The sequence below is a fragment of the Triturus cristatus genome, chromosome 4_2 (genome assembly GCF_964204655.1).
Source record: "Triturus cristatus chromosome 4_2, aTriCri1.1, whole genome shotgun sequence".
NCBI lineage: Eukaryota > Metazoa > Chordata > Amphibia > Caudata > Salamandridae > Triturus > Triturus cristatus.
Genome location: NC_140586.1, coordinates 740845214 through 740871291, shown reverse-complemented (window position 1 = coordinate 740871291; position 26078 = coordinate 740845214).

Genomic DNA, 26078 nt, shown 5'->3' with positions numbered 1-26078 from the left:
CGTTGGGCCTTCAATCCCAGCCAAGGCGGTCTTTTAAGAGATATAGAGGCTTCGGAAGGGCAACCTTCCGTACCTACAGACAGACCCAGCAGCAGCAGCAGCAACAGCAGCAAAGCTCTTTGTCCAAAGGATACAGAGGCAGAATCAGGGGTCGCTCACGTGGCCGTCAACTCTCCTCCTCCTCTTCCTCCTCCTCAGCCCCTCCCACCACCGCAAAGCAGCCCTAGATCTGCCATTCTGGATCATGCTGGTCCTGTGGGGGGCCGGCTTACCCATTTTCTACAAGATTGGGAATCTGTAACTACAGATCTCTGGGTTCTGGATCTTGTAGAAAATGGGTACGCCCTTCCCTTTCGGGAATTCCCTCCAAATTACCCTCCTTGTCAAGGGGCTTGCTCGGAGGACCACCGTCTTCTCCTGCAGGAGGAAGTCCTGAAGTTGGTTCAAAAAGGTGCGATAGAGGTGGTTCCAGAGCAGGAGAGGGGTCAGGGATGCTACTCCCGGTATTTCCTGATTCCGAAAAAGGACGGCAGATTGCGTCCGATATTGGACCTCAGAATCTTGAATCTTTTTCTAAAGCAAGAGAAGTTAAAGATGCTCACCCTTGCACAGGTTCTTCAAGCGCTGAATCAGGAGGACTGGATGGTGTCGATCGACTTGCAGGATGCGTACTTTCACATCCCCATCCTGAAGTCGCATAGGAAGTATCTCCGGTTTACGGTAGGGTCGCAACATTATCAGTTTGCGGTACTTCCGTTTGGTCTAACTACTGCACCCCGAGTCTTCACGAAGGTGATGGCAGTGGTGGCAGCCCATCTCAGGAGGTCGGGGATCTCGGTTTTCCCCTATCTGGACGACTGGCTGATCAAAGCGGAGTCGCCAGAGAAGGTGCTGCATCATCTGCAGGATACAACTCAGCTGTTGTACAAATTGGGTTTCTCAATAAATGTGCCCAAATCTCACCTGGTGCCCTCTCAGCGCAACCTGTTCATAGGTGCGGTACTGGACACTACTGTGTGTCGAGCATTCCCTCCTCCTCAAAGTATTCTCGACATACAGGAAATGATTCCTTTGTTTTACAATGGAGCGGTCGTTCCAGTTCTGAAAGTCCTTCGCCTGCTCGGTCTGTTTGCTTCCTGCATTCTGTTGGTCAACCATGCACGCTGGCACATGAGGGCTCTCCAGTGGTGCCTCCGCAGGCAGTGGTATCAGCACAAAGGAGATCTCAGGGAGTCTGTGAGGATCTCCAGAGAAGCTGCGGCGGACCTGTCTTGGTGGAGCGTGGAGGGCAATCTGTCTCAAGGAAAGCCTTTTCATCTACCTCCACCGGTGGCCACAGTAATAACGGATGCATCCACTTTAGGGTGGGGTGCGCATCTGGGGGATCTGGAGATCAAAGGTCTTTGGTCTCCAGAGGAAAGGTTGCTTCACATCAACCTTCTGGAGTTACGGGCGATTCGTTTGGCACTCAAGGCCTTCCTCCCTTCCCTTTGCGGTCAGTGTGTTCAAGTCGTGACGGACAACACGACTGCGATGTGGTATGTCAACAAACAGGGAGGGGTGGGGTCTCTTTGTCTCTGCAGAGAGGCTCTGCGCCTATGGTCCTGGGCTCAGGACCATCGGATTTGTCTGATGGCAAATCATCTGGCCGGGGTTCTGAACGCACGTGCAGACAGTCTCAGTCGGCAGTTCTCCGCCGACCACGAGTGGAGGTTACATCCGGAGGTGGTTCGTCACGTCTTTCGGACGTGGGGAGCTCCTCGGGTAGACCTGTTCGCCACTCGCGAGAACGCTCACTGCCCGTCATTCTGCAGTCTCCAGTATCCGATGCAGGGAGCGTTGGGGAACGCGTTTCAGTTGAGTTGGAACTCTCGACTCCTTTAGGCGTTTCCTCCCATACCCTTGATTCCTCGGGTTCTGAGGAAAATTCGCTAAGACCGGGCCCAAGTCATATTGATCGCCCTGGACTGGCCAAGAAGGGTGTGGTACATAGATCTTCTCCACCTCTCCTTGTGCCCTCCGCTCCGTCTCCCTCTCAGGGCAGACCTCCTCTCGCAATCGGAGGTGCAGGTTCTACACCCCCACCTCCAGAGCTTACACCTTCATGCCTGGAGATTGAACGGGGCAACCTGAATTCTTTTTCTCTCCCACCTGATGTGGTAGATGTAATTTTGTCTGCCAGACGTCATTCCACCAAATCTATATTTTCCTATAGGTGGTCTAAATTTGTACTTTGGTGTGGAGAGAAGTCAATTGATCCTTTAAAGGCTCGTTTATCTGACATTCTACAGTTTGCCCTTTCGCTTGCCCAGCAAGGCTTTGCTGTGGCTACTGTAAAGGGATACTTATCGGCTTTGTCGGCTTTCCTTTGCTTGCCGGATCAGCCGTCATTGTTCAAATCACCTATTGTGCTTAGATTTCTCAAGGGCCTCACAAACAGGTTTCCTCCTACTCCCTTTATTGTGCCTCAATGGGACGTAAACCTTGTCTTGACTTATCTTATGGGTTCTCCCTTCGAACCCTTACACAAGTGTCCCTTGAGACTGCTGTCTTTTAAGACGGTTTTCCTCATTGCAATCACCTCGGCAAGGAAGGTAAGTGAGCTTCAAGCTCTAAGTTCAAAACCCCCGTTTTTGACCATTCATTCTGAAAGAATGGTACTCAGGACCAGGGCTGTATTTTTGCCTAAGGTGGTAACTCCCTTCCATCTGGGGCAATCCATTATGATATGCTACTCCCAGGCTGGTAAGGAACCTCCAGAGGGTTTAAGGGCTCATTCCACTAGAGCAAAGTCTTCCACTTCTGCTTTGTCTAGGGGCGTTCCTGTGGAGGACATTTGTAAGGCGGCAACTTGGGCCTCCCTTCACACCTTTGCAAAACATAATTGCTTGGATACCGAGGTGAGGAGGGACGGACACTTTGCTGGTTCCGTCCTTCAGGACTTTATGGTATAAAAGGGTGGACACCCTCCTCCGGAAGTGGGACTGCTGTGGGAGTCTATTCACAAGGTGAGGAATCCACTGGCAGATGTATCCATCAGAAGAACAAGTTACTTACCTTCGGTAACACTTTTTCTGGTGGATACAGTATCTGCCTGTGGATTCCTCACTGACCCACCCGCCTCCCCGTTGTCCACCCTTGTATACCTTTAGTATATGATGGTGTTTCTTGTACTTTTATTACTGTCAGAGGCATTGTGTGGTTTCTTTTGCCTTTCTGCTTATTCTCCACACTGTGTGTTGCTTTGCATATTGTGTACTGTGTATGCTATGTATATATTGCTGTCCGTGTGCCTCGAAGGCACGGAAAAAAGGGGCGGAACTGGCGTCATCACGCCGACGAGGTCTTCTTATGGAGCCGGTGACGTCAGCGGAGTCGCGAGCGGAACCGTGTCTCTGTGATGTCGTCTTTGACCCCATCGGCGTGGACTGCTACAAAAGTTTCCGAACGTTGCTGGCGCAGGGGATATTCACAAGGTGAGGATTCCACAGGCAGATACTGTATCCACCAGAAAAAGCGTTACCGAAGGTAAGTAACTTGTTTGTTTCTGCTATTTCCCTTGGAGTGGCAGTGCGATGGCGTCGAAGAAGTCAGGTTTTAAACCTTGTAGAGAATGCGGGGGCCATATATCAATCACGGACCCCCATGAAGACTGTTTGTGGTAACTCTTCTTGGACCATGACATCGATGGTTGCAACAGCTGTCGGAAGATGAACCCGAAAGCTTTAAAGGAGCGTGAGGCCAAGTTGTTCATGGTGAAGGGTAGGAAGGAGAAAAGAGGTACAAAAAGATCGAAGTCAAAGTCATCGACTTCGCATGCTTTGAAGTCGAAGATGCACAAGAAGAAGAGAAGGCATGGTTCTCGACATCGTTCGTCGAAAGGTAGGGCTTCAAGATCGCCCTCTCCTGCTCTGAGGCATCGTTCTAGAGATGTCATCTCTCCATCACCTTCTCTTTCTCCTCCAGCGACTTCGGCTCGCTCTCCGACGCCGAGAGGTTCTCCGGCACATTCACAGATGCCAAAGGGTACTCCTGGGCCGAATTCTTCCCCGGCGCCAAGAGATTCTAATGAACCTGTACTTGCAGCCTCTCTTGTCTTGGGTCCGACGTCACCAGCGCCTTCTCGGCCTCGTGTGGATCAAGATATGGCTCCTTATCCGCCCTTTCCTGTGCCTGGGTTGGATCCATTGCATTTCCTCAACGTGATGTATGGCATGTTTGCCAGGGCAGCCAACCCTACCGGTGCACCTTCGGGCCCCGTGGGTCTGCTTGCATTTAATTTGGGCGTTCTCAGCAATATGCTCAGGCACCTTTCGTGCCCTTTATGTCGACGGTGCCGGTCTGGCACTTTCCGGCTCCGAGGTTCTTGACGCAGGTCTCTCAGTCTCCGGCTCCATCTGGTGGTCGCTCTTCTTCTCGATTTCGCGCGGCGCCGTTGCCCTCGTCGGAAGCTTTACCTTAGACGCTGGCGCCACCTTCATCGGCGCAGCACAACACCAAATCCTATTCCAAAGATGAGATCTAGAAGAGAGGCGCAGAGACAGTTAGAGGAAGAGGAATATCAGCAGGATGAGGCTGAAGAAAGTGAGATTGAAGAGGATGAGTTTGAAGGCCTTCAGGAGGCAAGTGGATTAGACACTTTCCCAGAATGAGAACTTTCATCTCCAAAGGCTTTACCGTCGCAAGATGTTACACCTTATCATGCAGTTATATGGAAGGCTGCTGAACTTTTAGATCTTCAGCTACCCTTTGCTCATTTCAGACCAAATATTCTGACAGAGGTATTACACGCTCCTTCCTCTGTGGTTGAGCCTCTTTTGCCATTTAATGAGGCTTTGACTGAGCATATTTTGGAGGTGTGGAGGAATCCCCTTTCAGCACCGGCAGTTTCAAGGACTATAGCAAGAAGGTACAGGCCTGCTCCAAATGATCCCCCTTTTCTTTTAGCTCATCCTTCTCTTGAAAGTCTAGTGGTACAGGCATCTTATTCAAAGCAATTGATGGGGTCTTTCCCCCAGACTCGTGGTGACAGGGATTCAAAGAAATTAGAACAGCCCGCCAAAAAGGTTTTCTCCTCTTCAAGTATGGCTTTGAAATCCACCAATGCAACCTGCTTGTTGGGGAGGTATATTCATGCCTTGACGGACTTGGCAAAACAGTTAGTTCCAAAGTTGCCAGAGAATGTTTGAAGCTCCTTTCAGGAGATCTTGGCGAATACCCAGGCGGCTGCTCATCAGGTTATGCAGTCTTGTTTGGACACCGCTGATTCAGTGGCAAGAGTGATGGGCTCTTCTATTGCTACAAGAAGGCATGCCCGGCTTAGGTTTCAGGTTTATCTCCTGATGTACAAAATACTATTCTTGATCTTCCATTTGATGGTTCCAAGCTTTCTGGGGAAAAGGCTGATTCTGCGCTGCGGAGGTCTAAGGACAGTAGAGCCATGGCTAAATCTTTAGGTCTCCAGTCCCAAACTAGAGGGTTTGGTTTTAAGGGGTATCATGGTTTTGGCAGGATGTCTTCCTTTCGAGGCCACCAACAACTTTAGCAGCAGCAGCAGAACCTACAGTACAAATCTTACAGAGGGAAGAACAGAGGTCGTTTGCGGGGTGCAGCTCGTCAATTCTCCTCCTCTTCCTTTTCCCCTTCTGCCCCTGCCACTGGTGTCTCCAGAAAGCAGCCCTAGATCCCCCATCTTGGAGCATGCTGGTCCTAAAGGGGGTCAAGTGTCCCATTTTCTACAAGATTTATTACATCAGACCTTTGGGTTTTGAATCTTGTGGAAAATGGGTACGTCCTTCCCTTCCGGGAGTTTCCTCCTCCTTACCCGCCTCGCCAGGGTGGGTGTTCAGAGGACCATTTGTTGCTTCTACAGCAGGAAGTTCTTGTGCTATTGCAAAAAGGTGCGATAGAGGTGGTCCCGGAGCAGGAAAGGGGTCAGCGATGCTACTCCCGGTATTTTCTGATCCCCAAGAAGGATGGCAGGTTAAGGCCTATTCTGGACCTCAGGTTCTTGAATTTTTACCTAGGCAGGAGACATTCAAGATGTTGACTCTAGCGCAGGTTCTTCTGGTGCTGCAGCAAGAAGACCGGATTGTGTCGATCGATTTGCAGGATGCGTATTTTCACATCCCCATCCTGAAGTCTCATCGTAAGTATCTTCGTTTCACGGTAGGGTCCCAGCATTACCAGTTTGCGGTCCTCCCGTTTGGACTTACTTCTGCACCTCGAGTCTTTACAAAGGTGATGGCGGTGGTGGCAGCACATCTCAGAAAGTCGGGGATTCCGGTTTTCCCTTACCTGGACGACTGGCTGCACAAAGCAAAGTCGTTAGAGATGGTGTTTCATCATCTGCAGGTAACAGCGTGGCTGTTGTATGTTTTGGGTTTCCCGATAAATGTGCCCAAGTCTCTCCTGTTGCCTTCTCAGCGCAACCTGTTCATAGGGGCAGTACTAGATAATACAGAGTGTTGAGCCTTCCCACCTCCTCAGAGGATTCTTGACATTCAGGAAATCATTCCCTTGTTTCACGATGGAGCGGTTGTTCCAGTCCTAAATGTCCTATGCCTGCTCGTTCTGTTCACTTGCTGCATTCTGTTGGTAAACCATGCACACTGGCACACAAGGGCACTCCAGTGGTGCATCCGCAGGCAGTGGTATCAGCACAATGGAGATCTCAGGGAGTGGGTCGGGATCTCCAGAGAAACTGCAGCGGATCTGTCTTGGTGGAGTGTGCAAGGCAACCTGTCTCAAGGAAAGCCCTTTCCTCCACCGGTGGCCACAGTGATCACGGATGCCTCCTGTGAGAAGTTGGCCTGATATGTAGTGCTCACTATTCTAGTGATCACTGTGTATCATTCCAAACGACCCTTATTGATGATTGGTTGTAAGTCAACCTTATAGACCAGCTATCCTAGTAGCGTGGATACGAGCAGTCTTTAGGCTAAACTCTAGAGGGCGTGTTAAGCCAGCTGTTTACCATCACATATACCCCTTGAATACCAGGTGAAAGGACACCACACAAGTTGTTATGAAAATAAAGGATATTTATTTATAACAAGACTACCCTGGCTCTTTATGAGTCAGGGAGCTAAGCACACTACAAAACTCTTATGAAAATACTTCTGGTTGCACAATTTACACAAGTGCCCGGAGGGCACGAAACCATATACACTGCAAGTGGTATGGGAAGGTTAGATAGTTTAAAGTCACTGATTCCGGAGGAATCCGATCAGTTGGGACTAAACGAAAAAGGAACTGTACACTTGTAGAGCGAACCTACGATGGAGCACCGAGATGCTCGAGTTACCTAGCCCAGAGGCTGCGGCTGCGGGGGGTTCAGCAAGATGTCGGGAGTCCTCGTTGTGGTCTCAGGAGCCTGAAAGAAGGAGTTGCTGGCAGGCGACCAGTGTCGATGTTCAGCGAGATCCAAGCCTGGATCGGTGATGAAGGAAACCTGAAAGCAGAGGGGACTCAGTTCTCAACCGCTAGCCAGCGATCGCGTGGGTACCAGGAAGGTACCGGCTGAAGTCACCTTGACCAGGTGAGTGGACGACGTCGGACTCGGCTGTTCCTCGGACCAGGAGGCGCGGCGGCGACCAGGATGGAGGGCGAGCTGTCCCACGAAGGTATCGGCTGTCGATGATGCTGGGCCCAGGAATGGGGCAGCAGGTCTTGGCAGTGGCAAACTCACGCGGTGGAGTCAAGATGGCGTCGGGAGTGGACCAGGAGGGTCCGTGGTACTCCTCTGTTGAAGGGGAGCAAGAGCCAGTCTGGAGCAACCAGACCAGTGATACAAAACTGTCGGGGTGCGTCGCAAAGAGGGCCACAAGCCGGTCGGCGAGTGGCCGGACAACGCGGTGAGCAGCAAGGAGCAGAAGGGCCCCCACGCAGATCTCGTGGATGCTGGGGAGGCAGGCTTCGGTGCTGGAGCCGCTCAGGGTTAGGGCTTCTCAAACCCTAGGTGCACTCACTCGAGGGTCCCTCGGTGGGCGTGCTAGATAAGCGTCGTGCAGGTTCTGAAGATGGCCGGTCCCGCAGGTCTCGTCACACCTACGAATCTCAGCTGGGCTGACGATGTAGGTAGAGGTCAGAGATGGTAGGGAACCCGGGTCTCGTCGAGCTGGGCAGTCTTGATCCGTGGGAGAGACGTACAGCAAACCGCAAGCGCTTAGTTGGTGCCTGCTGGTGCAGGGTGGCTACTCCTTAGCCACAAGGGAGGGTCTTCAGAAAAGTCAAGAGTTCCTTTCGTGGAAAGTAGTTCAAGATTCAGAATTATCCAATTTGGGAAGGGGACCCGCTCCCACCTTTATTCTAGGAAAAAGGGGCTGGCCTGTGACTAGGTCCTACCTATGGGTGGGACTAGGAGGGGGGTGGTTACACCCCTATCCTTTGTCCGGCTTCGCCCCAGCTCAGGGGCTGGTGTGCCCCCGAAACTGGTTTGAGCCGGGCTATGCATAGTGAGCACCGGGGTGCCACTTGCAATCACCTTCCTTTCAGCCCTGCCTACCTGGGATACACAAACCCTGTCTGGGATGGTGCTAACACCGCCCTCGACAGGAAACCCTTTGTCCAAGCTCCCCTCGATGGAAGGTCTCCCAGCAGCAGGAGGTCCGACTTGTGTCTGGTGGCAGCATCCATTTTGTGATGCTGAGGCTTGAGTCAACTTTAACCGGGGTTCAAGGTTACTTCCATGTCGTGCCCCTCTAAAAGGGGGGAATGCTAACCCCGTCGCCAGGACTGGCGAGGGGTTCGTATTCCAATTCGTATGACACCTTACTCGACATGTGTAGGTGATGCGATGCCAAAGTTAGCAAATAACCGCAAGGATTATAATGCATTAAAGGTAGTTGGCCCGCGTCACCATGGAACGGCTATTTAGGACTTGGTTCCGCAAGCCGTCGACGGGCTCAGCTCGCGCCAGAGCACCGTCCCACATGATCCCCAGCACTCTGCCTTCAGGATTGATAAGGCCTGCCATAGGAGTGACTGATAGGAATCCATGTGTCCATTTTAGGGTTAGGTATAGGAATACTACACCTACATCAACGGGTGATTACACCACCTTGCCCCAGCTGTCGTGCAGCCAGTTGTGTCAAATTTGGGCGGCCATCCAGGGGTGGCATAATACATGCTGCAGCCCCTGGTAGGCCCTGGGTACACCGATGCCCTGGATACCGGTGGTATGCTGAGACAGGGACTGACAAGGCGGCCCAGTTCCAATTAGTGGATGCACCTAATGTACATGTGTGTTAATTTCGAGAGAGAACAGCTAGGCTGTGGGTCTGATTGGCAGGCCCACAGCCAGGGAAAGTCGTAAACCAATGAAGCAAAAGCAAAAAATCTGGGTGATCATAGGATTGCAGACCCTACTCTCCTACATGACCCCCCCCCAAACTTTGGGACAATAAGCTAACCTTGACCAGGTGAGTCTTCTTGCTCTAAGTGGAAATACCTGGAGAGCCCATCTGCATTGCCATGATCAGTGCCAGGTCTATGCTCCACTGTGAAGTCCATCCCCTGTAGGGAAATGGACCACCTAAGTAGTTTGGGGTTTTCACCCTTCATTTGATTTAGCCACAAGAGGGGCTTATGGTCGGTCTGAATCTTGAAGTGAGTGCCAAACAAGTATGGCCTCAACTTCTTCAGGGCCCAAACCACAGCAAAGGCCTCCCTCTCAATAGCTGACCAATTCTTCTCTCTGGGGGTCAGCCTCCTGCTAATAAAAGCTATGGGCTGGTCATGACCATCAAAATTCAGTTGAGATAGAACAGCTCCCACACCCAGCTCCGAAGCGTCTGTTTGGACAATGAATGGTTTGGAGTAGTCTGGACTCTTTAGGATAGGCGCTGTGCACATGGCCTGCTTTAGGTCATCGAATGCCTTCTGACAGCTTGCTGTCCACTGAACTTTTTTTGGCATCTTTTTACTTGTCAGGTCGTTTAGCGGGGTCACAATGGATCCATAATTTCTGACAAATTTCCGGTAATAACCAGTCAGGCCCAAGAAAGCTCGAACCTGAGTCTGGGTGGTTGGAGGAGCCCAGTCCTGGATGGCCTGTATTTTGCTCTCCAATGGCTGAACCTGGCCTCCACCTACAAGGTGGCCCAGGTATACAACCTGTGTCTGCCCTATCTGGCACTTAGTGGCCTTGATAGTGAGGCCTGCCTTTTGCAGGGCCTCTAACACTTTCCTCAGGTGGACCAGGTGATCCTCCCAGGTGGAGCTAAAGACAGCGATATCGTCTAGATACGCCGTGCCGAAGTCGTCCAACCCAGTGAGAACTCGATTCACCAGCCTTTGGAAGGTGGCAGGTGCATTTTTCAAACCAAAGGGCATTACCACGAACTGATAGTGCCCACCCGGGGTAGAAAATGCTGTTTTGGGCTTGGCCTCCTCAGCTAACCTGATTTGCCAATACCCAGCTGTCAGGTCAAACGTACTTAAGTAGCTGGCCGAAGCCAACCGGTTGATAAGTTCGTCTGCTCGTGGTATTGGGTGGGCGTCAGTCTTAGTGACTGCATTGAGACCTCTGTAGTCCACGCAAAACCTCATCTCTTTCTTACCGCCCTGGGTGTGAGGTTTCAGCACGAGAACTACGGGACTAGCCCAGGGGCTGTCCGAGGATTTCAATGACTCCCAGCTCCAACATTTTCTGCACCTCCGTCTTGATGCAGTCTCTGACATGATCAGGTTGCCGATAGATTTTACTCTTTACGGGCAGACTGTCCCCAGTGTCGACCTCATGGGTACACCAATTGGTCTGACTGGGTGTCAGAGAGAACATATGTCGAAAGGATTGAAGAACCTGTTTACAATCCTTTTGTTGATGTCCAGAGAGGCTGCCGCAAAAGACAACACCATCTACCGACCCATCGTCAGGGTTCTGAGAGAGCAGGTCCGGGAGAGGGTCACTCTCCTCCTCCTGTCCCTCATCTGTGGCCATGAGCAAGCCCATGCCCTCCCTGTCAACATATGCCTTGAGCCTGTTTACATGGAGCACCCTGTGGGGGCTCCGGGGAGTTCCCAGGTCTACCAAGTAGGTGACCTCTCCCTTTTGCTCAATGATCGTGTGGGGCCCAGACCATTTGTCTTTGAGTGCTGCTGGGGCCACTGGCTCCAGCACCCACACCTTCTGCCCAGGCTGATACACAGTCAGGACAGCCTTTTGGTCGTGCCAAGCTTTTTGTAATTCTTGGCTCGCCTCAAGGTTTTTAGATGCCTTTTCCATGTACTCGGCCATCCGCGAGCGGAGACCGAGCACATAGTCCACAATGTTTGATGCCGGCTTTTTGAGAGGTCTCTCCCATCCTTCCTTTACCAAACAAAGGGGTCCCCTTACAGGATGTCCGAACAGAAGCTCAAAAGGGCTGTAGCCAACCCCCTTCTGCGGGACCTCTCTGTAGGCGAACAAGAGGCAGGGTATCAGGACATCCCATCTCCGCCGATGCTTTTCAGGTAGTCCATGAATCATCCCTTTTAGGGTCCTGTTGAATCTCTCAACAAGCCCATTGCATTGTGGGTGATAGGGTGTGGTGAATTTGTAGTTGACACCACACTCCTTCCACATAGCAGTCAGATATCCCGACATGAAGTTTGCACCTCTGTCTGAGACAACCTCCTTAGGGAAGCCCACTCTGGAGAACACTCCAACTAGGGCTCGTGCCACAACAGGTGCTGTAGTGGTCCTAAGGGGAATAGCTTCAGGATACCTGGTGGCGTGGTCCACCACCACCAGTATAAACTTGTGCCCTGATGCTGTCTTGGGTTCCATTGTTCCGACAATGTCGATCCCCACTCGTTCAAAGGGTACCCCCACCACCGGTAGTGGTATGAGGGGGGCCTTTGTCGTGCCACCTGACTTACCACTGGCTTGGCAAGTGACACAGGAGCGGCAAAACTCCTTCGTATCTTCGGACATGTGGGGCCAGTGAAAGTGTGGAACAATTCTGTCCCAAGTCTTATTCTGGCCTAAGTGACCTGCAAGGGGAATCTCGTGGGCCAAGGTAAGGAGGAAACCTCTCAGAGACAAGGGGATGACCAGCCTCCTGGTCGCGCCAGGTTTGGGGTCTCTTGCCTCGGAGTACAGGAGTCCATCGTCCCAGTACACTTTGTGGGTACCTGTGGCGTTCCCTGCAGCCTCAGCAGCAGCCTGCTGTCTGAGGGGTTCAAGTGAGGGGCAGTCTAACTGTGCCTTCCCCAGGTCTTCCCTGGAGGGTCCCCCTGAGCCCAGAAACTCAACCTGACCAGGTTCAAGCTCTTTCCCTCAGTTCTTTAAGGTCAGCCTCCTCAGAGACTTGATCCACGACCTGGGGCAAGGGGGAAGGCGAAGCCTTACCCTTACTGCTCCTTTTCTTGGAAGGTGTCTGGTCCGTTCTTCCAGGATCCAGCACCTGTTCAGTGGGGCATCTTTTGGCCTGTGACCTGGTCACAGCAAGGACATGTGCTGGCAAGCCTAACATTTCCATGTGAGTCCTCTGCTCCACTTCTGACCATTGTGACGTTTCCAAATCATTGCCCAACAGACATTCTACGGGGAGGTCTGAACTAACCACAACCTTTTTCGGGCCACTTACCCCTCCCCAGGAGAAATCAACAACTGCCATACTGTGATTGGTAGTGACATTGCTGGCATTGGTCACTAGGTAATCGGTACCTAGCATGATCTGTCCAGGGTCCACAAAGTTAGGCGTCACCATGGTGACACTGGCACAAGTGTCCCTGTAGGCCTGAGCCACTTTTCCATTGATCAAAGGTGTCTGTCTGTATTTGCCCAAAGTATTGGGACTGGCACCAGGGGACATATCCATATCCCCTGTACCGACAAGGACGGCCTGAGTGAGCGTGCTGACTAAGTCGTCACTCCCCTCGGTTCCCAAGGTTAACCCAACTAATGCCTTGGGAGGCGCACTACCACTGCTGACTGTACTAGGGGGTGCAGGTGCCTTAGGGGCTGCAGTGGCAGGAGTTTGCCCTCCTTTCTTGGTGCACTCACTAAACCAGTGAGTCTTACTTTTACAGTATTGGCACCACCTTTTTGACTGGCCTTCTTGAGTCTTCTTCTTCTGTGAAGCCTGACCCCCACCCTCTTTGGTTTGTTGGGGACCTGTCGAAGACTTCTGGTCATTTTGTTCGTTCTTGTTACTACCCTTTTGGTCTGCTTTCTTCTGACCACCCTGGTTCTGAGTCTGGTTCTGCTTGACCCTTGTTCTGACCCATCTGTCTGCCTTCTTTCCCAATTCTTGGGGAGAGGTCAGATCCGAGTCGACAAGGTGCTGATGCAACAATTGGTTCTGACAGTTGTTTAAAATCTGTTCTCTCATGATAAGATTGTACAATCCTGTGTAATCAGTAACCTTGCTACCCAGCAACCAGCCCTCCAAAGCCTTAGTGGCACAATCGACAAAGTCAGTCCAATCCTGAGACTGAATTTTCTGGGTGTCCCTGAACAGCACCCGGTACTGCTCGGTGGTTAAGCCGAACCCATCAATCAGTGTATTCTTCAGGACTTGGTAGTTGTTCGCATCCTCAGCTCTAGTAGTGAGGAGCTTGTCTCGTCCTTTACCCTCAAAGGAGAGCCACAGTATAGCTGCCCACTGACTTTGGGGGACGCACTGGACAGTGCAGGCCCTCTCCAAAGCAGTTATCCACTTGTGGATGTCGTCCCCTTGTTTAAAGGGGGGCACTATTTTACTCAGGTGTCTAGTGTCTATACCCCTGTCTTTTTCTCTAATGAGAATGCTGCCACCAGTGGGATCTAACCCACTTAATTTCTGCTCTCGGGCTAAGGCAAGCCTTTCTTTGGCGAGGGCAAGTTCCTCCCGCTCGATCCTCAGTTTGACTTCCCTCATCTTCGCTTCATGCTCCCTTCTCCGAGGGGACGTCATTCCTCTCTGAGAAGATGCCTGAGAGACATGTGTACGAACAGATCTGTTAGAGCCTCTGGAGAGAGACCTAGCTCGTCCGTTCCCAATGTTAGGCCTGCTTGAGCGTGGGGCCGGGGCTCCCCCGGTTCCATTCTCATGCCTGCTTAAGTTGGTCCTCGTAAGCCTGCCGACTACCACTGGACCTTTGTTTGCCTCGTCTCCTGATAACTCCTCCTCGTCTTCCTCCTCTGTATGGAGGTCGAGGTCTGGGTCACCAAGGGTTCCCTCTAAGGGAGGCATGTTCCCATCAGCATTGGGGGGACCTGTGTTAGAGGACCTCCTAGCATCGTACGTCTCTAAGAGACCTATCAGAAATGCGATGGTAGGGTTAGAACCCTGGTTTAGCTTCCTGGAGGCACACAGTTGTCTCATCTCCTTGAAGCTAAGAGCTGCATATCGTGACACGACCTGTGGAGGGTCACTGACCACTAAGGGAGTCTCTGCAGACTCTCCGTGGACCGACATGCTTTCTAGTGAGGTGTAGTGATGCACCTACCTACACTATTTGTTTACCTACTGATCCCTTGCTAAGAGTTGTAGTCAGGGTGTGCTAAGTCCTGTTACACTACAACAGCTGGTTCAGTAGAACTCAGAGTATTCTAAGTTAAGTTATATGTACCTGGGTACATATGTGATCTTTCACTTTGATATTCTTAGGATACGTGTGAGGTAAAACAACAGCAAGCTCAAATCCCAACCGCTGCTCACCAATGTGAGAAGTTGGCCTGATATGTAGTGCTCACTATTCTAGTGATCACTGTGTATCATTCCAAACGACCCTTATTGATGATTGGTTGTAAGTCAACCTTATAGACCAGCTATCCTAGTAGCGTGGATACGAGCAGTCTTTAGGCTAAACTCTAGAGGGCGTGTTAAGCCAGCTGTTTACCATCACATATACCCCTTGAATACCAGGTGAAAGGACACCACACAAGTTGTTATGAAAATAAAGGATATTTATTTATAACAAGACTACCCTGGCTCTTTATGAGTCAGGGAGCTAAGCACACTACAAAACTCTTATGAAAATACTTCTGGTTGCACAATTTACACAAGTGCCCGGAGGGCACGAAACCATATACACTGCAAGTGGTATGGGAAGGTTAGATAGTTTAAAGTCACTGATTCCGGAGGAATCCGATCAGTTGGGACTAAACGAAAAAGGAACTGTACACTTGTGGAGCGAACCTACGATGGAGCACCGAGATGCTCGAGTTACCTAGCCCAGAGGCTGCGGCTGCGGGGGGTTCAGCAAGATGTCGGGAGTCCTCGTTGTAGTCTCAGGAGTCTGAAAGAAGAAGTTGCTGGCAGGCGACCAGTGTCGATGTTCAGCGAGATCCAAGCCTGGATCGGTGATGAAGGAAACCTGAAAGCAGAGGGGACTCAGTTCTCAACCGCTAGCCAGCGATCGCGTGGGTACCAGGAAGGTACCGACTGAAGTCACCTCGACCAGGTGAGTGGACGACGTCGGACTCGGCTGTTCCTCGGACCAGGAGGCGCGGCGGCGACCAGGATGGAGGGCGAGCTGTCCCACGAAGGTATCGGCTGTCGATGATGCTGGGCCCAGGAATGGGGCAGCAGGTCTTGGCAGTGGCAAACCCACGCGGTGGAGTCAAGATGGCGTCGGGAGTGGACCAGGAGGGTCCGTGGTACTCCTCTGTTGAAGGGGAGCAAGAGCCAGTCTGGAGCAACCAGACCAGTGGTACAAAACTGTCGGGGTGCGTCGCGAAGAGGGCCACAAGCCGGTCGGCGAGTGGCCGGACAACGCGGTGAGCAGCAAGGAGCAGAAGGGCCCCCACGCAGATCTCATGGATGCTGGGGAGGCAGGCTTCGGTGCTGGAGCCGCTCAGGGTTAGGGCTTCTCAAACCCTAGGTGCACTCACTCGAGGGTCCCTCGGTGGGCGTGCTAGATAAGCGTTGTGCAGGTTCTGAAGATGGCCGGTCCCGCAGGTCTCGTCACACCTACGAATCTCAGCTGGGCTGACGATGTAGGTAGAGGTCAGAGATGGCAGGGAACCCGGGTCTCGTCGAGCTGGGCAGTCTTGATCCGTGGCAAACCGCAAGCGCTTAGTTGGTGCCTGCTGGTGCAGGGTGGCTACTCCTTAGCCACAAGGGAGTGTCTTCAGAAAAGTCAAGAGTTCCTTTTGTGGAAAGTAGTTCAAGATTCAGAATTATCCAATTTGGGAAGGGGACCCGCTCCCACCTTTATTCTAGGAAAAAGGGGCTGGCCTGTGACTAGGTCCTACCTATGGGTGGGACTAGGAGGGGGTGGTTACACCCCTATCCTTTGTCCGGCTTCGCCCCAGCTCAGGGGCTGGTGTGCCCCCGAAACTGGTTTGAGCCGGGCTATGCACAGTGAGCACCGGGGTGCCACTTGCAATCACCTTCCTTTCAGCCCTGCCTACCTGGGATACACAAACCCTGTCTGGGATGGTGCTAACACCGCCCTCGACAGGAAACCCTTTGTCCAAGCTCCCCTCGCTGGAAGGTCTCCCAGCAGCAGGAGGTCAAACTTGTGTCTGGTGGTAGCATCCATTTTGTGATGCTGAGGCTTGAGTCAACTTTAACCGGGGTTCAAGGTTACTTCCATGTCGTGCCCCTCTAAAAGGGGGGAATGCTAACCCCGTCGCCAGGACTGGCGAGGGGTTCGTATTCCAATTCGTATGACACCTTACTCGACATGTGTAGGTGATGCGATGCCAAAGTTAGCAAATAACCGCAAGGATTATAATGCATTAAAGTTAGTTGGCCCGCGTCACCATGGAACGGCTATTTAGGACTTGGTTCCGCAAGCCGTCGACGGGCTCAGCTCGCGCCAGAGCACCGTCCCACATGATCCCCAGCACTCTGCCTTCAGGATTGATAAGGCCTGCCATAGGAGTGACTGATAGGAATCCATGTGTCCATTTTAGGGTTAGGTATAGGAATACTACACCTACAGCAACGGGTGATTACACCACCTTGCCCCAGCTGTCGTGCAGCCAGTTGTGTCAAATTTGGGCGGCCATCCAGGGGTGGCATAATACATGCTGCAGCCCCTGGTAGGCCCTGGGTACACCGATGCCCTGGATACCGGTGGTATGCTGAGACAGGGACTGACAAGGCGGCCCAGTTCCAATTAGTGGATGCACCTAATGTACATGTGTGTTAATTTCGAGAGAGAACAGCTAGGCTGTGGGTCTGATTGGCAGGCCCACAGCCAGGGAAAATCGTAAACCAATGAAGCAAAAGCAAAAAATCTGGGTGATCATAGGATTGCAGACCCTACTCTCCTACACCTCCACTCTAGGGTGGGGTGCTCATCTGGGGGATCTGGAGGTCAAGGGTCTTTGGTCTCCAGAGGAAAGGTTGCTTTACATCAACCTTCTGGAATTGCAGGCGATACATTTGGCACTAAAGGCCTTCCTTCCATCCCTTCGCGGTCAGTCAGTTCAGGTCCTGACGGACAACACTACCGCATTGTTGTACATCAACAAACAGGGAGGTGTAGGGTCGTATCGCTCTGCAGAGAGGCTTTGCGACTCTGGTCCTGGGTTCAGGGTCATCAGATTTGTGTAATTGCAAATCATCTGGCCGGTGTGCGGAATGTGCGTGCAGACAGTCTCAGTCAGCGGTTTTCGGCTGATCACGAGTGGCAGCTTCACTCAGGGGTGGTCCATCTCATCTTCAGGATGTGGGGATTTCCTCGGTTGGACCTCTTTGCCACTTGCAAGAACGCGCACTGCCCATTGTTCTGTAGTCTCCAGTTTCCGATGCAGGGTGCTTTGGGGGACGCATTTCAGTTGGATTGGATACCCTTGATTCCCCGAGTTCTGAGGAAGATTCGCAAAGACCGGGCCCAAGTCATATTGATCGCCGCAGATTGGCCAAGAAGGGTGTGGTACACAGATCTGCTTCACCTTTCATCGCACCATCCGCTCCGTCTCCCTCTCATGGCAGACCTCCTCTCGCAGTCGCAGGGGCAGGTTCTACACTCCCACCTCCAGAGCCTACACCTTCTTGCTTGGAGATTGAACGGGGCAATCTGATTTCTTTCTCTCTCCCACCGGATGTGGTGGATGTTATTTTATCATCCAGGAGTCACTCCACAAAATCTATTTATTCCTCTAGGTGGTCCAAGTTTGTGAAAGGGTGTGGGGAGAGGTCCATTGATCCTTTGAAGGCCCGTTTATCTGATGTACTTGGCTTTTCATTTTACTTAGCTCAGCAAGGTTGTGCTGTGGCTACGGTAAAGGGTTACTTGTCGGCTTTCATCTGTTTGCCGGACCAGCCGTCCTTATTTAAGTCCCCCATTGTTATGAGGTTCATTAAGGGCCTTACCAATAGGTTTCCTCCCACTCCTTTCATTATGCCTCAGTGAGATTTAAATCTTGATCTTACAATCCTGATGGGTTCTCCTTTTGAGCCTGTTCATAGTTGTCCGTTGAGGCTTCTCTCTTTCAAAATGGTCTTTCTGATCGCTATTACCACGGCTAGGAGGGTAATTGAGCTTCAGACTCTTAGTTCCAAACCTCCATTTTTGACCATTCATGCAGAAAAGTTTGTTCTCAGGACCGGGGCTGCTTTCCTGCCTAAAGTGGTTACCCATTTCCATCGTGAGCAATCCATTACCTTACCTACCTTCTATCCTCCCTCTCAACCTTCCAGGGAGGAGGAGAGACTTCATCGCTTGGATCCTAAGAGAGCTGTCAGTTTCTATCTGGACAGAGCCAAGGATTTGAGGCTGGACGATCAGCTCTTTGTGGGCTACGTTGGGCGAATGAAAGGCAAGGTTGTGCACAAGTGGCCCTCTCCAGGTGGATCATCTTGTGCTACGCCTTGGCCAAGAAGGAACCGCCTGAAGGTATCAGAGCTCATTCCACCAGAGCTAAGTAGTCTTCTTCTGCTTTGGCTAGAGGTGTTCCTGTTGTTGATATTTGTAAGGCAGCAACTTGGGCCTCCCTCCACACCTTTGTGAAGCATTACTGCTTGGATTCTGGGGTTAGGAGGGACGGTCATGGGAGTGGGACTGCTGTGGGATTCAATTCAAAAGGTGAGGAATCCACAGGCAGATATATCCATCAGAAGAACAAGTTACTTACCATTGGTAATGCTTTTTCTGGTGGATACAGTATCTGCCTTTGGATTCCTCACTGACCCACTCTCCTCCCGGTTGTCCACCTTCGTATACCAAAGGTATTATTCGTTATTTGACATGTTTGTTATCCTGTGTCTTTTGAATGCCTTGCTTTTCGTTTATTGGAAATGCTTAGTTTCTTTTACTTTTCCTATTATTCTTTATACTGTGTGTATTTATGTTTATATTGTATACTGTGAATACTTCAATTATGTTGTCGGTTCACCCGTTGGCCTTGGAGGCATGGAAAAAATGGGTGGAACTGATGTCAGCCCGCCGACGAGGTCTAGTTGTGGCTCCGATGATGTCAGAAGGAGTCGTGAGCGGAGCCGTACCATTGTAACATCCTCATCGACATGGGAGAGCTAGGAAAAACGTTTCCGCTGAATGCTGGCACAGGGGAGAATTCAAAATTGAGGAATCCACAGGCAGATAATGTATCCACCAGAAAAAGCATTACCGAAGGTAAGTAACTTGTTCATCGTTACCGAAGATAAGTAACTTGTTCTTTTTGATTTGGAGACTTGGTCCCAGTGTCGTAGACAACTAATAGAAAATAAGCAATAAACAGGCACAGTAGTAATACCTTGACCTTCTGGGCTTTGTCGCAGAAAGCCACCCCCCCGGGTCAAAGTAAAATGTTTTCTTTTGCTGTACCATTGGGCTCAGCATGGCCCAGTGTAATGTCACAGTAGTACTGTGGTACCATGGGGTAAAAAAAAGGCAGGGCCTTGTTGCGCTGCAAGACCATGGGGTTGGCAAGCAGAGGTGTTCTGGCCACCCTTGAGGAATTGGCTGCAGAGCTAAAGGCCATGCGTGATCGGCTGTTTGCTGCCTTCAGGTGTTGGGTGGGTAGCCACTACGTCCTACCTCATGCTTAGCATGGTCTTTGGCCGTGCACTGCTTGGGGTTGACCTCTAAGGTATGGTAATAAAATATATTACGTTAAAAAATTCTAGAAGTTCATTGAAAAAACAAAGGTTAAAGTTACATTATAACTAGGTATGGCTATTATATCTAATAATATATATATATAAACCTTTAAAAAATGGTTAAAGTGACAATATAGAAAGGTGAAAATGAAAATGTCAGTTGAAACTATACATTTTAAACTAAACTAAAAAAAGCATTGACATTCACCAGTGAAGTAAGTATAACTTGTGTCCTCGCAATGCGCTACTTATTACCTCACATATTACCTTACTCATGACATGTTCTATGACATAATTGATAACATCAACGCAGCATCTGAAATTACATCATTGATGACAACACCGTCCATGGTGTGGGCGCGAGTTTTAAATTCTCCAGTTAGCTAACTCTGCTGAATTTCAGTGACATTTACACCTAGCTATAAGTTCACTTTAACTTTTGCATTTTAAGACAAATGTGTGTGTGTCTGAGTGTGTGTGTGAGTGTGTGTGTGTGAGTGAGTGTGTGTTTATTGTGTGTGTGTGTGAGTGTGTGTGTGTGTGTGTGTGTTTAGTGTGTGTGTGTGTGTGTGTGTGTGTGTGTGTGTGGGTGTGTGTGCGTGTGTGTGTGTGTGTGTGTGTGTGTGTGTGTGTGTGTGTGTGTAAGTGTGTGTGAGCGTGTGTGTGTGTGAGCGTGTGTGTGTGTGTGTGAGCGTGTGTGTGTATTGTATGAGGATTTCCCTGGAGGAGAACTGGTATTACAGGAAAGTTACTTTTCCTTACTATTGAAGGTAACATGATACATTCATTGCCGGATTGAATAAATAACATTCCCATTCAATGTACATTAATATATTTACTCTTATTTTTCAGATGATGTTAAATTTAATAGATGTGACCAAAAGATACTTGGATGTATTGAAGAGCAGGATGGTAAGGTTCTGAAAGTAAATGTTTAAATGAATCCAGTAGTAGAATTTAATATACCTCATTTCATCATTTTATAATTTTTATATGCCATCAAGTCATCTACATAGTTAAAAAATTCTGAAAGAGACCATTAAGCCTGGATCGGGAGAATTTTTTTCTGTAGCAGTCGGTAGGTGGCGTCGGTCGACTCTGCGTCCATCGTTGGCTGCCGGGATGACGTTGCTGTGTCTACTTAGACACTGCCCCTGCCCGTTGACGTCAGTTCTTTCTTTTTCCATGCCAGCCAGCGCTGATCCGGCAAGAAGCTTGACCCTTAGCATTTTGTGTCTAAACTTTTTTTCAACTTTTGTCGATGTCTTTTTGAGTCTTCAACTCCTGGTAGCACGAGAGATGTCCTATCGTCTGACCGGCTTCAAGCCTTGTGACTCCTGTCACCAATTGATGTCCGTCACAGATCCGCAATTTGTGTGCCTTTGGTGCCCGAAGCGCGACCATGACCCAAAGTCGTGCTCCCACTGTCGTGCCATGAATCTGAAGTCTTTGCAGGAGCGGTCTCGAAAGCTCTTGGAGGCCCAGCAGTCCGCTCCATGCCATTCAAGGTCCCGGTCGATAGGAAGGTCTCGGGACCGGTCATGGAGCCACCACCACTCATCATCGAAGTCTTCGTACTCCTCAGGTAAGTTGAAGCACAAGAAGAAGGCGAAGAAACATCATTGCTCTTTGCCCTCTCCCCGTACATCGGCTGACGCTACGTGGGACCCGGAGCGTCGTCGCTCTCCAGCTCTGTCTTCGGAGCCTGCTTCTGGGACAGCTCCGCGCTTCCCTCCCTTTCCTGGAGCCGGAGCATCCCCTGCTCAGCTTCGAGCTTTTTACAAAGGTCTTCATAGCCTTTTTGGGCAGCCCGACTCCGCCGGCACACCTTTGGGCCCCGCAGACTCGGCTGGGTACCCTGGGCCTTCGATGCTGGTGGCTCCGGTGCCAGAAGGCCCAGAGGATCCAGGCCAGGATTTGGATCGATGCAAGTCGATCTCACTGTACCTTCCCCGCACCGACTCCAGTGACGACGCCCCGATGTCGGTTGTGCCCCCAACCGGCATTGACCCCAGCCTCACCCTCCCTACTTGAACACAGCGCTGGACCAACGTCGCTCGATGTCTGTGCCGGCAGGTACTTTTTTACCACTCCTCATCCCTAGCGTTGCCTATCGCCCTGAGTGGCAGCCAGAGGAGGTTGAGGAGGACTGGGAGGAGTCTCTAGATCCTTTAGCTGACCAGCTTGAAGAGCCGGACTGGGTGATGCCAGTGGTTTGGATACCTCCCCAGACCTTGGCATGCTCTCCCCCCTACGTGACTATGCAGGAGGGGTCTTCGTACGCAGTGGTGTTGCTTAGGGCGGCTGAGGCCTTGGGCCTTGAACTTCCTACGGTGGCAGTCAGGACTAACTTCCTGACAGAGGTACTTCAACCAGAAGCGGCCTTTTCGGAACCCCTGCTGCTTTTTAATGAAGCCCTCACCGACGTCCTTCTGGGCACTTGGTCCAAGCCCAGCACAGGGGCTCCTGTGGACAGGGTGATTGCCCAACGCCATCGCTCGGTCCATGGGCGACCCACTCTTCCTCTCCAAACACCCTACCACCGAGAGCTTGGTGGTCCAAGCCTCGTCTTCTAAGGGCGCATTCCCTACTGTTCCCCCAGATAGGGAATCATAGAAGCTGGACCACCTTGGGAATACGTTTTCTTCTGCAAGCTTAGCGCTGCGGTCGGTGAACATCACATGCCTCTTGGGCCATTATAGCCATACGGTGTGAGATACAGTTGTGCAAGTCCTGCCACAGAAGGCCCAGCCGTTCTTACTAGCACAGTGGCAGAGGGTCGCAAGGCAGCTAAGTTCACGATTTTGTGTGGGTAGGATGCCGCCGACTCTCTGGGCAGACCGTTTTCCACATCAGTAGCTTTGAGACGCTACGCCTGGTTGAGGATGTCTTTTTTCTCTGGGATGCCCATTTCACCCTTTTGGACATGCCCTTTGATGGCTGTCGCCTGTTCGGTGACAAGGCAGACTCAGCGCTTGAGCGCTTCAAGGATTCTAGGGCTATGGCCAGATTCTCGGGACCTGCGGCAACCTCTTGCCCCACGCAGTCTGCTTTTCGCTCCTTTCGTAGCCACCATATTCCACCCAATCTGGCCACAATGACACGCAAGCTACCCAGTGTCTGCATGGCCGAGGACGTGGGGCACAACGACGAGGGTCTGGGGCCAGCAGGTGAGCTAGTCCAACCATGTCCCCCCTGCAGCAGCCTCCAAACTCTCCTAGTCTGACCTTTCAGGGACACCAGAGGCCAGTGGGCGGCAGGATTCTCCATCACCTCCCCCACTGGCAAAACATCACGTTGGGCAGGTGGGTTTTGCAGGTGGTCTGAAGAGGCTACTCCCTCCTGTTCAAGACTACCCCTCCCTGCATGCCACCAACACTCCATCACATGTCAGAGGATGACTTAGCCTTTCTCCGCCAGGAAGTTGCAGCTCTCTTGGCCAAGGGAGCTATCGACAGGGTCTCTGTGGCAGAAGTAGGTCGTGGTTGTTACTCCCACTGCTTTCTGGTGCGCCAGAAGGAAAAAGGTATGCGTCCTATCATAGACCTGGGGGACCTCAACCGCTTCCTCCAGAAGGAGAAGTTCAAAATGCTCACGTTGGCTCAGGTCCTGTCTGCCCTCAATCCCAAGACTGGATGGTAGCCTTGGACTTGCAAGACGCCCATTTCCACATCCCCATCCTGCCAGCCCACAGGCATTACCTACGTTTCACAGTAGGCCACAAGCATTTTCAGTTTACCGTGCTCCCCTTTGCCCTTACCAGTGCCCTTCGGGTGTTCAAGAAAGTGATGGCGGTGGTCACAGCTCATCTGCTTAGATCAGGGGTTCTGATGGATACATCTGCCAGTGGATTCCTCACCTTGTGAATATCCCCTGCGCCAGCATTCCACGGAACTTTTCTTCCCCAGCATTCCACGTCGACGTGGGCGACGTCACAATACATCGGCTCCGCACGCGACTCCGTACGACGTCATCGGAGCCATAAGAAGCCCACGTCGGCGTGATGACGTCAGTTCCCTTTTTTCCGCGCCGTCGACGCGCAACGGTTTTTTCCCAGTGCTCTCTAGATACTTTGTAATCTAGTGGTGTATTTTTGTTAAAATCGGTATGTCTTCGACGAGGAAGTCGGGCTTTAAGCCCTGTAGGGAGTGCGGAGGCCTGATGTCCATGACGGATCCGCATCAGAACTGTTTATGGTGTCTCTCCTCTGATCATGACGTGGATGAGTGCGGGTGCTGTAGGAGCATGAATCCTAAAGCGCTGAAGGAGAGGAAGACCAAACTCTTCATGAAGAAGATCGGTGAGGAGAAGAGAAGAGAGGGAGAAAAAAGGAGAAGTCCAGGCGAGAGTCTTCGACTTCGAGGTCGTCGAAGTCGAAGAAGCACCACAAGAAGAGGAAGCATTCTTCTCGGCGTCGGTCCTCGAAGTCTAAGAGGTCGAGGTCGGCTTCGCCTCGTCGACGTCAGAGCAAGGTCTTGTCTCCTTCGCCTTCTCCTGATAAGTCTTCGAAGTCTCCCTCGCCGAAGCGGACTCCAGCTCCTTCCCCGACGCCGTCACCGGTGCCGTCCAAGGCTTCGACTCCGGGTCGGGTGGAATCTGATGTGCATTTGGATGAGCAGGAGCAGGATGAGTCTGTTCCGGTGCCTGGTGACTCCGCGGCTCCGGTGGAGGATTCTGAGGAGCCGACGCCGGTGACTCCACAGGAGGATACAGGGGCAGTTCCTTATCCCCAATTCCCGGCTCCAGGTACGGATCCTTCGGGATTTCTGAATGCCATGTATGGCATATTTCAGAGAGCATCCTTTGCATCCGGAGCACCAGCAGGTCCCGTGGGTCCGATGGCGTTTTCTCTGGGAGTGCCGCAGCAATACGCTCAGGCTCCTTTTCTGCCTTTTATGCCGATGGCGCCTTCTTGGCAGTTTCCGGCGCCGGTTGGGAATCCGGCTCGACCTCGGATGGATCGTCAATCTTCGGAGCCTTCTCTGACGCCGAGGCCGACTCCATCAACGCCGCATCCGGCGCCGCCGACTCCACCTGTGGCGCCTCCGACGCCGGTGCCTTTGGCTCCACCGACGCCGCGTACGACGTCGACGACGCCGGCTCCCCGGATCCGATCGAGGCGGGAGGCCCAAAGGGTTTTGGAGGAGGAAAGATATCGGGCTGAGGTGGAAGAAGGTGAAGTCGACTCTTCTTCGGATGAGTTTGGAGGTATAGAGGTAGCAAGTGGTTTGGATACCACCCCGGAGTGGGAGCATGCTTCTGCAAGGTCTTCTCCACCACAGGAATTGGCGCCCTACCACGTTGTGATCAAGAAGGCCGCGGAGTTGTTAGATCTGCAGCTGCCCTCTGTGGAATACAAGTCCAACCTGCTTACAGAGGTGTTGCACTCTCCGACGTCGGCTTCGGAGCCTTTGTTACCATTCAATGAGGCTCTCTTGGAACCAGTGTTGGAGGTGTGGAAGAAGCCTCTATCAGCTCCGGCAGTTTGCAGACAGGTGGCAAGGAGGTACAGGGTTGCGCCAGGAGACCCGGATTTTTTATCCACGCATCCTTCTCCGGAGAGCCTAGTGGTGCAGGCTTCATGTTCTAAACATGCTTCGGGTGCTTTCCCCCAATCTCCTGCTGATAGGGAGTCAAAGAAAGTTGATCAGGCGGCCAAAAAGACATTCTCCTCTGGAAGTATGGCGTTGAAGTCATCAAATGCCACATGCTTGCTGGGGCGTTATGTTCATGCCCTGATGGACTCTATAAAAACTTTGGCCCCTAAGTTACCTGAGGGGGATAAGTCGTCCTTCATGGAGGTTGTGGCGGACACTCAGGCAGCTGCCAGGCAGGTGATCCAGTCTGGGCTGGATACGGCGGACTCTGTGGTGAGGATTATGGGGTCGTCCATTGCCGCAAGGAGACAGGCTTGGCTCCGTTCCTCAGGTTTTTCTGCAGATGTCCAGGCCACGCTGGTAGATCTGCCCTTTGACGGACAAAAGTTGTTTGGGGAGAAGGCAGATTCTGCCCTTCAACGTTTCAAGGACAGTAGGTTGACGGCGAAGTCCTTGGGTCTGCAGGCTCCTGCTAAAAGTTCAACTTTCCGTAAGGCTAGGGGATTCGGAA